This window comes from Sminthopsis crassicaudata, chromosome 1 (genome assembly GCF_048593235.1).
Source record: "Sminthopsis crassicaudata isolate SCR6 chromosome 1, ASM4859323v1, whole genome shotgun sequence".
NCBI lineage: Eukaryota > Metazoa > Chordata > Mammalia > Dasyuromorphia > Dasyuridae > Sminthopsis > Sminthopsis crassicaudata.
In genome coordinates this window covers 250737079-250748293 of record NC_133617.1, presented here as the reverse complement: position 1 = coordinate 250748293, position 11215 = coordinate 250737079, and the positions used below count along the sequence as shown (strand labels likewise).

General features: G+C 35.7%; 1 long non-coding RNA gene across 1 annotated transcript; it reads left to right on the top strand.

Annotated features, from left to right (window-relative positions):
• Positions 1-6775: 6775 nt before the first annotated feature.
• LOC141553772 (uncharacterized) lies at positions 6776-10223 on the top strand. Its single transcript, XR_012485636.1, has 3 exons — positions 6776-6855; positions 8988-9063; positions 10070-10223. It is a non-coding gene; the product is annotated as an uncharacterized LOC141553772 (long non-coding RNA).
• Positions 10224-11215: the final 992 nt, after the last annotated feature.

Below are 11215 nucleotides of genomic sequence, written 5' to 3'. Positions count from 1 at the left end.
TCATGCAAAACATATTTCTATATTAGTCATGTTGAAAATAAAGCAAGAAAAATAAAGTATGGTTTAATCTATATTCATAGTTCATTAGTTCTCTTTCTAGAGGTAGGTAGCATTTTTCCTTATGAGTCTTTTGAATTTGTCTTGTGAAAAATAAACCTCTTGGACTCAGAAGGGGTAAAGTAAGTTTCTTTTATTATACATCTGCAGAAGTGGGTGTTTTTAAAAATAGAATAGGCACTCATACTAGGAGAAAGAAGGATCAAGCATTATATCCTTATTCCAAACTTCAAAACTTCCTCAGTTTCCCCATTTTTGTACTCCAGGAGGTACAACTTCCCAATATACTTGTTATAATACTTACCCCTAGATATATTTCCCCTTCTACCACATACATTGTATGGTCATTAAAATGAGTCTTAGCTCTTCCTGGGGATTATGAATTAATTGCACATGACCACTTAAAGCAAAACTTAACCTCTCCCTTATTTTACTATCTCTACCCTTGAACAGGACAGAACCAGTTACAGCCATTTTTATCTGGTCTTTCTGCTAACTACTATTCTTAATTTATGGGGACAAACATTCTGTTATATCTCTCAGCTTTAGATTTTTGTATTGATTAGAGTGGTTAAATTAACCAAGTTCTTCTTCATATCTTATAGGATGACCAAAGAATCCTGGAGGTTAAAGATGCCCAAGTGGACCATTATAACAGACTAGGTGTCAAGAAGCTAAGAAGACAGCCTGTCCCGAGTCCTAGAGTCAATTCAGTAAACAGATAGGGTGCATCCTACCAAATGGACAGCAAATTACTCTAGATCTCTAAGCAATGAGTCAGATCTAGGACCTCTATCTAGCTTTCCTACCTAATAATCCGGGCTCTCCAGGAACATGTAGTCTAGACTAGGTTACAGTCTGTGGAAGATATTTCTTGAGAGGGGAGGATAACCTTTGTTTACTGTGTGGTCTAATCCAAGATTCCTGAAATACATAGTATATCTTCAAGAATGTTGTGAGGCTCAAATGAGATAATGAATATAAACACTTTCCAAGTGATATAAATGACAATTATTATTATTATTATTAGACTCCAATCATCAGGCCTTCTGTCTGATTTCCTGAGCCTTCTATTGCACTCCTGTTGAGCACAAGCATGTTGATACAGCAACACAGGAGGGATGCTGGTAAATGTTTAAGAACTTATCTCTCTTAAAAAAATCTACCCAAACCCACAAAATGACAACAACCTATACATATATTTTAAAATTTAATCTGCATTATTAACTTACTTAAATCTAAATAATCAACAAAACAAATCAAACTCTAGTTGATCTGAGTGCAGATTTCTGAGGTGCAAATGCTCAAAATGAAAATTTAACAATGGGTTCTTGGAAACCTGTCCAAACTGGCTCCAACCTTACTGATTTTAGGAAAAAAATTGAAAGTTTGTGTTAATTTTTAGGAGAGACTGGACCTGTGATTTTACCTAAATTAATTTCATTGAATTTAACTTGATTTAATTTAGTTCAGTATCTTGGGATTTACAGCATCACAGAATCAAAATACAATTAGGAATCCAGCACAGCTTGGCATCTTTCTGAAATAGAACCATGCCAGTGTGCTGAATGAAAACAAGCCATATCAGAGAATATCTCTTGCTTCAGAGCCATGCACAGATGGAAATTCTGAGGTGATTTGGAAGGAAAGCAGCAATAATGAGCAAAAGAATGAAGTCTTTAGGAAGGAAGATGAAGTAAATCATCATTTAGCACTTTGGTAAATAGACAGTTTGACAGAGAAGGAGTTTAATGCATCATAGAATTAAAGAATTAGACCTGGAAGGCCTAATTCTCTCCACACCATTTCTCTTCGTTTTTCAGATAAAGGAACTAAGATCCAGAGAGATTAAACAACTTGCCAGAATCCCCCAGGTAGAAAATTGGCAGAGTTGAGATGAGAACCTATGACTTTTAACCCAAATTATTTTTCTAGAATACCACACTGTCTCCCTAGTAATGAGGGGATATCCACAAAGACTTGGCAAGAGATAAAGTCAGTGGGATTTTAAACCTTTCAGATCTGAAAGGACCTTAAGGTCACACAGCCAAGCCAGGATTCAAAGCTTAATCATCTGACTCCAAATCTAATGCTCTTTTCACTATATAATGCATTGGCAAAGAATAGTCATTTGAAAGCAGATTCATACAGAACAGCTATGTGTAATTGGAGAGGTTTATAGGACATAAGGATTGGACCTATGATATTATGGGTATAGGGAACTCCCAGGTGAAAGAAACTCTGATTTATGGCCTTAGAAAGTTGCCTAGAGTAATGGAATCACTCTACTGGACATGTCTCCCAGAAGATCTCTCTCCAAGAACAAAGAAATCATAAAAAAGGGAAAAGAAAATACACAAATGCAGATGCAAAAATGTTTTGTAGTGGCAAAGAATTGGAAACTGAGTAGATGCCCATTAGTTGGAGAATGGCTGATTAAATTATGTTTTATGAATATAATGGAATATTATTGTCCTATAAGAAATGATGAGGAGGCTGATTTCAGAAAAGCCTGGGAAGACTTATGTGAATTGATGTTAAATGAGGTGAGTAGAATCAAAAGAACATTGTATATAGCAACAAGAAAATTATGTGATGATCAGTTGTGGTGGACTGGATTCTTCAACAATGAGGTGATTCAAGGAAGTCCCAATACATTTGTAATAGAAAGAGCCATCCTCATCAGAGAAAAGATTATGAAGACTGAATCTTCATCACCACATAGTATTTTCACCATTTTTCTTATTGTTTGTTTTTTTTTCCTTTATAATTCCCCCCTTTTATCTGTTTTTTCTTGTGCCTCATGATAAATGTGAAAATATGTTTAGAAGAATTACACATGTTTAAGCCAGGGGAAGATGGAGGGAGAGTCGGAGGGAGAAAAAATTGGAACACAAGATTTTACAAGGGTGAATGTTGAACACTATCTTTGCATGTATTTTGAAAAATAAAAAGCTATTATCATAATAAATAAATACATAAATTGGAATGATTAAAAAAGAAAAAAGAAGCTAAAAAGACATTATATATAAAAAAAGAAATGGGGGAAACTAAGCCAAAGGGCAATTGGATAGCATAGTGGATAAAGCCCTGGGTCTGGAGTCTAGTCTGGTCTAAAGGCTCCTGGAGAACCTGTATTATTACTTGGATAAACTAGATAAAGAAGTTCCTAGATCTGACTTGGGGTTTAGGGATGTAGAGTAGATGCTGATCCATTTGGTAGGATACATCCTGTCTGTATTCTGAATGGACTCTAGGATTTCGGGCAGGTTGTCTTCTTAACTTCTTGACACCTACACTATCACAATGGTCCATCTGGGCATCTTTAGCTTCCAAGATTCCCTGGCTATTCTGCAAGATATGAAGAAGGGCTTGATAAACTTAGCCACTCTAATCAATACAATAATTCAAGATTGAGAAACATAACAGTATTTATCTCCAAAAATTCAGAGCAGCAATTAAGAGAAGGATCAGATAAAAATGTATACAATTGGTTGAAATCCAGCCTCAGATACTTACTGGTTGTGTGATCCTGGGAAAGTCATTTAATCTCTAGTTTTGCCTTAATCCACTGGAGAAAGAAATGGCTGACAGAAAATTAATTCTACATGTAATATTAACTGTCCCTACTCTTAATCATTCTAATAATGTCAATTTCTGTAATATCCTTCCGATAGTGCTGATTAGAATGAACTGAGCCACATCCTAAGACCCCATCCCAAATGCTTCATTGTAAAAAAAGCCAGTTTAAGCCAAACAGTAGTCCCTGATCTCCTTACCCTTGATATCTTGGTGCTCTTCAAGTACAAAGTACAATCAATAGCAATCTTTAGCTTATCTATTGACTAAAGGACAAACATTTAGAAGATATGGGACTCCTTGTCTGATGAATAAATAAAATGAGGAATTTATGAATCTAATTCAATAAAAATCCTAAAAAAAGACATAGAAATAAATGGGAGAGGTAGGGGAGTAGTGGAGGAAAGGAAAGAGACAGATGATAAAGCCTGTCACCATTCTTAGATGGGAAACAGAAAAAATGAAAAAAAACTGAAGATTAAATATTCCTTGAGCTCTCCGGGGCAGTCTTCATCTCTCCATTTTAATCCAACTGACAAGGAAGGCAGCCAGACAGGGTAGATAGATCTTTTTGCCAGAGAGACCTGGATTTAAATACTGTCAAAAACACAGGAATCATGCCTCCCTGAACCTCTCAGACTCAGTTTATTCCTCTATAAAATATGAACAGTAATAGCATTATGAGGGTCCAATAAGAGTATGTAATATAAGTATACATGTTCATATTTATGTAGATATAGCTGTACATTTGTACACATATTTTGTATGTGTGTATATATATATATATATATATATATATATATATATATATATGGAGTCTTTAAAAAGGAGGATGAAGTATATTACCCTTCAACAATTCAGTGGGTCCAGTATAGTAGTATGAGGATTTCAAGGTATCTAGAATCATAGATTTAGAACTGGAAGGGACTTTAATAGTTATTTTGTTGTTTGTTCGTCCTTTCTCAAAAAGGACATCAAGGAAGGGATGCCATGACATGCAAGTGAATTAGATTTAAGGGAGGGAGGGAAGGATGTGCAAGGTCATCTACTTTACTTTCCCTTCCAGAGCCATCTGGGTCCAGTGGCAAGATAAAAATCAAGACAACTGGAGATGATCATCTATCTAGTCTATCTCTCCTCATTTTATAGATAAGGAAACTGAGGCTTTGAGAGAGATTAAGTGATTTGCCTAAGGTCATACATGTATATGTATATATCTGTATTTATATAGTATATTGTATAATATGCAATGAAATATAGCATGTGTGTATATAATGTCAACTGCTTTGTACACCTGAATGTGCTACGTAAATGTTAAATTAGAAACGTTAGTCTAAAGTTGCTATTCTAAGAGGCTATCTTCTAATCCTCTCATTTTATAAAGGCAGAAACTAAGAGTAGAAAAGCTAATTTAACATTTATGTAGCACATTCCTCAAATGATTACACAAACAAATAAAGTAGCTTTCCAGGTGACCCAGAGTAAGGTGATATAAGCCTTATGTCAATGGATTGTGGTTAGCATAATATTATAGGCACCTAAAATATATTTTTTAAAATCTGGAAAGAATAAGCAACCACAGGATTAAACTGATTAAGAAACTCTTTAAGAAAGTTCCAATTCATGTAAATAAAATAATAGTGTTTTCTCCCCTTGGCCTAGGCAACAAGAAAGACTTTTGTTTCTGTAATCTAAAATAAATCCCTCTTAGACAGATCCTCAGAGATTTCATTGTGAACCTTTCCAACTAGCACAATTGCCAAATTCAAGCAAGGTCTTGTCCACTTCTAAAGTAATTCCAATTTGCTTTTTTTTTTTTTTTTTTCTTTTTACCTGGATGACTAATATACATTCATGTAAAACCATGATGAACATGTTTTAATCAGAATTTCCTAAGGGATTTATCTGCGAAATTGTTATGAGCAGGTCTGTAGAGTAGGTTCAAGAAGAGTTGATCCAAAATTCCTGGAGAGTTCCTCATTTATCTGGAAAGATTTATGCATTTCTTTGCCTCTAATTCGGGATTGAGTTGCAGAACTTCTAAGGTTTGTCTTATCTGGGTTTTTTTTGTAAAACATGCTGAGGTAGGAACCCAGAGAACTCATCATCAGTCTGGCTTTTCAGAGACTGAGTGCTTAATAGTTACAAAGTGCTTTCTGTAGCTTTTCTAATTTGATCCATAATACTCTTCTGAGGTAATAATGCTACTAATAATAGTTCACATTTGTATAGCATTTTAATTAAATGATTAATTAGAAACTTAGTATTGCAGCACAATAGAGCTGATTACACTTGCTTGCTACCTATTTACATTTAAATTGATTTAAATCCATAAAATATCACAATAGTTTTCTCAGTGTCTGAGAAGCAGGTTGATGAAATCAATAGTCTTGCACCTAGAAAGACCTGGCTTTAAGTCTTCATCCTTTATTGACTATATGGCTATTGACTTAATCTCTCAGTTATTCTTTGCTCATTGCTGACCTTCATAATCAAAGACGATCAAAAAGATGTCACTATGTCAACATCAAAGTTCAGTCTGATCAGAAGGTTCTACCACAGGTCAGACACAAATAGTGCAAGTGAATATTTGGAGTGACAGTGATTCTAAATTTGCATGTTTCACATTTCTTTTGAGCTACTGCTATTCTACTTTGCTCATAGAGCACAGTGCCTTCTTTGATGTGGACACACCTTGCTGGGCAATCCTATACCAGTGTCTTCCATGGCTCACAATCAATACCAAAGTTCTTCAGAAAGACCTTGAGAGTGTCATTGCATCACTTTTTTGGACCTCCGTATGAGCACTTGCCTTGTGTGGTTCTTTGTGAAATAATATTTTAGGCATTTGAACAACTTGGCCAGCCTCATCTGAGTTGTGCTTCTAGAGCAGAATCTGAATGCTAGGCAGTTAATCTGAAAAAGTAACTCAGTATTCAGTATCTTATCTTGACAGGTGATCTTCAAAATCTTCCTATGACAATTCAAATGGAAGGGATTCAATTTCCTGACATGGTGCTGGTATACTATCCAGGTTTTAAAGGCATACAACATTGAGATCAGCATAATGGTTCTGTAGATCTTCAGTTTGTTAGGGAATCTAATAATTCTTCTCTCCCATTCTTTCCTTCACAGACTGCCAAACCCTGAGCATACTCTGCCAATGTATGTATCTACTTCATCATCTATGTGTACATCCTTGGAAAGTCTATTGCCAGGGTAAGTGAATTTATCCATAGCACTCAGAATCTTTCCATTTGCTGTAAGCAGTGGTTTCATGCATAAATGGTACAGTGCCAGCCAGTGGAAAACCTCTGTTTTCTTGGTTCTGTCAAGTCAAAATTAGCCCAAGCTACAGAGAAACAATTCATACTCTGTTGCAAAATCTCAATGTCATATTGAGTGTACAACTCTCTCAAGCTATAATATAAAGTGTACAGCTCTCTCAAGGTGCTGACCTGTGTTGGCAGAAGATGTTTCTTCATCTAAGAGTTTTCTGTATCATTGAAATCACAGGTCTAATTCCTATTCTTCATTTAAAATTTATGTTGTTTAGTTGTTTCAGTCATGTACAACTTATAGTGACTCTATTAGGGGTTTTTGTGGTAAAGACACTGGAATGGTTTCCCATTTCCTTTTAGCTCATTTTATGGATGAAGAAACTGAAGCAGAGCAGAATTAAATCACATAAATAGTAAATATCTGAAGTGAAATTTGAAATCAGGTTTTCCTAAATCCAGTTCCAATGTTCTATCTACAACAACCTTAGCTGCCCAGAGAAGCAGAGAATAGGAGGAAAAAGGGTCAAGTTTGATACCTCCAAGTAAGGGCAGCCTGCTTATATCCCAACACTGGGCTAGGTGTTTCCCTGGGACAGAAATAGGTTGCCAGTAGGGATGTTGCCAGTGGTCCTTAGACTATGGAAGTAGTAGGGAATCCACAATGGCTTTGTTAGTTGCTATTTCCAAGACTTCAGTGCACCTCAGGGAGTTCTAATATCAGGTCAGCTCAGGGAGCAGAGAAGCTCCATCTGTTTTATAAGGAGGAGAGCAATCCTGTCCTTACCAGTCTGGTTAATTTTCCATCCCTAGGATGTGATTAGGACATGAAAAAGACCAGGCCTAAAAAAAATCACAAGTTTTTCTAAGTCACTATATAAGATAATTCAAGGAAAGGGAGATTACTGAAATCTAGAGGGATATTCTCTCTGTTTTCCCATCACCAGTCAGTCAGCAAACATTTATTAAGCATTTACTTACATGTTCTAGGCACCAAGCTAAGTGATGGGGATGCAAAGAAAAACTACAAAAGCCCCTGACCTCAAGGACTTTATATTCTAATCTAGAAGTTAGTACATACAAAGTATATGCAAATTATCAATGAAATTGAAGAAAGTTTATTTCAGAGGGAAAGGCATTAGCAGCTGTGATTGTAAAAAGACCTTTTCCTATAAGATTTAGATAGTATAATGGATAGAGCCCTGGGCCTGGAAGCAAGAAGATCTGAATTCAAATCTAGCTGTGTTGCCTTGTTGAAGTCATTTAAGCTCTGCTTGCCTCAGTTTCCTCATCTGTAAATGGGAATAATAATAACACTCACCTCTCAGGATTATTGTGAGACTAAATGAAATAATTGTAAAAAGCTTAGCATAGAACTTGACACATAGTTTTATATAAATATTATTACTTTAGATTTAAGATGAGGCTTAAAGAAAGTCAGAAAAATTATGAGACAGAGGTGAGGAGACAGAGCATTCCAGGTTTGGGGAACAGTGAATGAAAAAGCATGGAGGTGGGAGATAAATTATGTATAGAGAACTGCAAGTAGACCAGAATGACTGGATTGCATGGTGTATGGAAGTAATTAAAATACAAGACCAGAAAGATATGAAGGGTTCAAGTGATGAACTTTTAAATATTAAACAGAGGAATTTATAGTTGATCATGGGGTCATAGGAGCTTCTAGAGTGAGGAGGTGGTCACCAGGAGTGATGGCATTTTAGTCAGCGCTGCTAAAAGATTGATTAGTACAATATGAGTGTAGTACCATCAGTTGACATTTCTTGAATACTCACTATATGGAGGCTGGCCACAGGTAATCCCACTATAATGCATCATTTCCTCCCAAGCACCTTAACAATGGGAATTCTTAAAGAAAACTTAATTCTGTAGGCAAATATCCAAACTTCTCCCAAAGGCAACTTAGGGAGTGATTATTCAATTATGTTATAAAAGGATGCTTTACTTTACAAAATTACTCATTACAGGCTTTCTTTATAGAGTGAGAGCTTTCCTTCCCACCCCACCCCCTCCCCAAAGTATTTATAGCATGACCCAATTTACACATTTCAGGAACACATCTCTGGGGTAAAGTGAGGTAAGCTTCCCCACTTACTGACTGACTCATCACTTGGCATCGCAAGCAACTGTAAGTAAAACTTCTCATTTAGGATTTCTCTAGACTTCCTTGTCAATTAACTGTCTTGGGCTGTGGTTCTGGGGAAAATCACAAATTGCAAGTAAAGCCAAAGCTAGTCAATGCAATAGAAGCTTTGCTTTGGTAACAGGAAATCAGACCCTGGAAATGACTATTACAAAAAGACCATATATTTAGAGTTGGAAGGTAATTTAAAAGTCTTCTAGTCTATCTTGCTCATTTTGCTAGCAAAGAAACTGAGTCTTAGAAAATTTGTGACTTGGGGCAGCTAGATGATGCAATTGCATAGAGTCTGAATTCAAATCTGGCCTCAGATAACTTAATGCTTTCCTAGCTGTATGACCCTGGGCAAGTCATTTAACCCCAATTGCCTCAGGAGAAAAGGAAAGAAAAAGAAAAATGTAATTTGCAGAAACAAAGAAAATTTGAATCCAGGTCCTTTGACTCAGAACCTAGCACTCTGTCCATTGTACCAAAGATTTCCTCTTCACCATTCTGAAAGAAGAACTCAAAACTGAACTGTCTCCTTAGATTTTGTGTTTATTGTTTTACTTGAACTTCTATCATAATATAAATTCAACAGATGACAGATCGTGTTTCAAACTCTTACACAGGAGGGACATGACCATATATAATCAATTAAGCAACAAGCATTTATGGTATCCTTTATGTGACAGGTATTGTTATTAGGCCCTGGGAATATTAAGACAAAAATGGAATAGTCCCAGGCCTAGAAAGTTTATGTTGAAGTTTATCCTGATGAAAAATAAATGCAAAATAATATGTAACAGAGGCATTAGCAATTGGGGAGATCTGGACTGTTATAGGAAGAAGCACTTCAGATGAATTTTGAAAAGGGAAAAATAAGCATTTATTAAGCACCTATTTATGTTCTATGTTATACCAAAGCAATTTATGAATATTATCTCACTTGACAAGATGATATAAACAATACTCACAATAACCTTGGGGTCACATTATTGTTTCCATTTTTCAGGTGAGGAAACTGAAGCAAACAGAGATTAAATGTCAGAGTCATACAGATTGCAAGTCTGAGGATGAATTTGAATTCAGATTTCCCTAATTCCATGCACAGAGCTTTATCTCCTGTGCCACTTAACTGCCTAGAAAACGAAGAATTCTGTGGTGAAGGAGAAATGGAGGTAGCAAATATTAAATACTTTTAAAAAATGAATTTTACTTTTTTTCATTACAAAAATTTATTTTTCTCCTTCCTATTTCCCTTTCTTCTTATTAGGGGAAAAAGAAAAGAAAGCAAAATTTTGTAACAAATATATATATATATGTATATGTAAAATTAAACCCAATTCCCAAAGGGGCTATGTTGTTGGAATACACAGGAGTCACCAAACAGTGGCTGCTGGAGATCCAACCCAGACCTACAGAATGGATTTCCTCTTGTGAGAGGATGATACAAGGAGACTGAGAGGCAGTTGCTGTTCTTTGACCTCTCTGACTGAGAAGCTGTTGCTTTGTCTAACCTCTCCCTCTTCCCTCTGCCTCCAATTTATCTCATTCCCAGTATGCAACACCTGTATCAGCAAAGGCTGCCCTGCAACCCCTTCAAATGTTAAGATCCACAGCTGTGGAGATTCTTGGAGAATTGATCTGTCCCTTAACACTATGTCTCCAAAATACATGTCTGAATTTATACCTTTCTGTTGGAGTTGGGTAGCAAATTTTATCATGGAGCCTCTGGAATCATGTTTAGTGCTTATGTTGATCAGGATTCTTAAGTCTTCATAAGTCTTTGTCTTTACAATGTTGTTATTATATATGTGGTTCTCTTGGTTCTTTTCATTTCATACAAATTTCCTGAGACTTCTTTGAAACCATCTTTCTTGTTATTTCCTATATTATTTATATACCATAATTTGTTCAGTCTTTCCTCAATTGATGAATATTTTCCTCAGCTTTTAGTTCTTTGCTACCCCTCACACAAAGAGCTTCATATTTTTATATATTTCTTTGGAAACATATGCAATCACAAAGTGATATTAATGGTATCACTAACTCAAAGGATATGCAAAAATTAATAATCTGGAATCATAGTTCCAATGCTTTCCAGAATTGGCTAGATTAATTTACAAGTCCATCAAAATGTAACTGTTTCCCTACATTT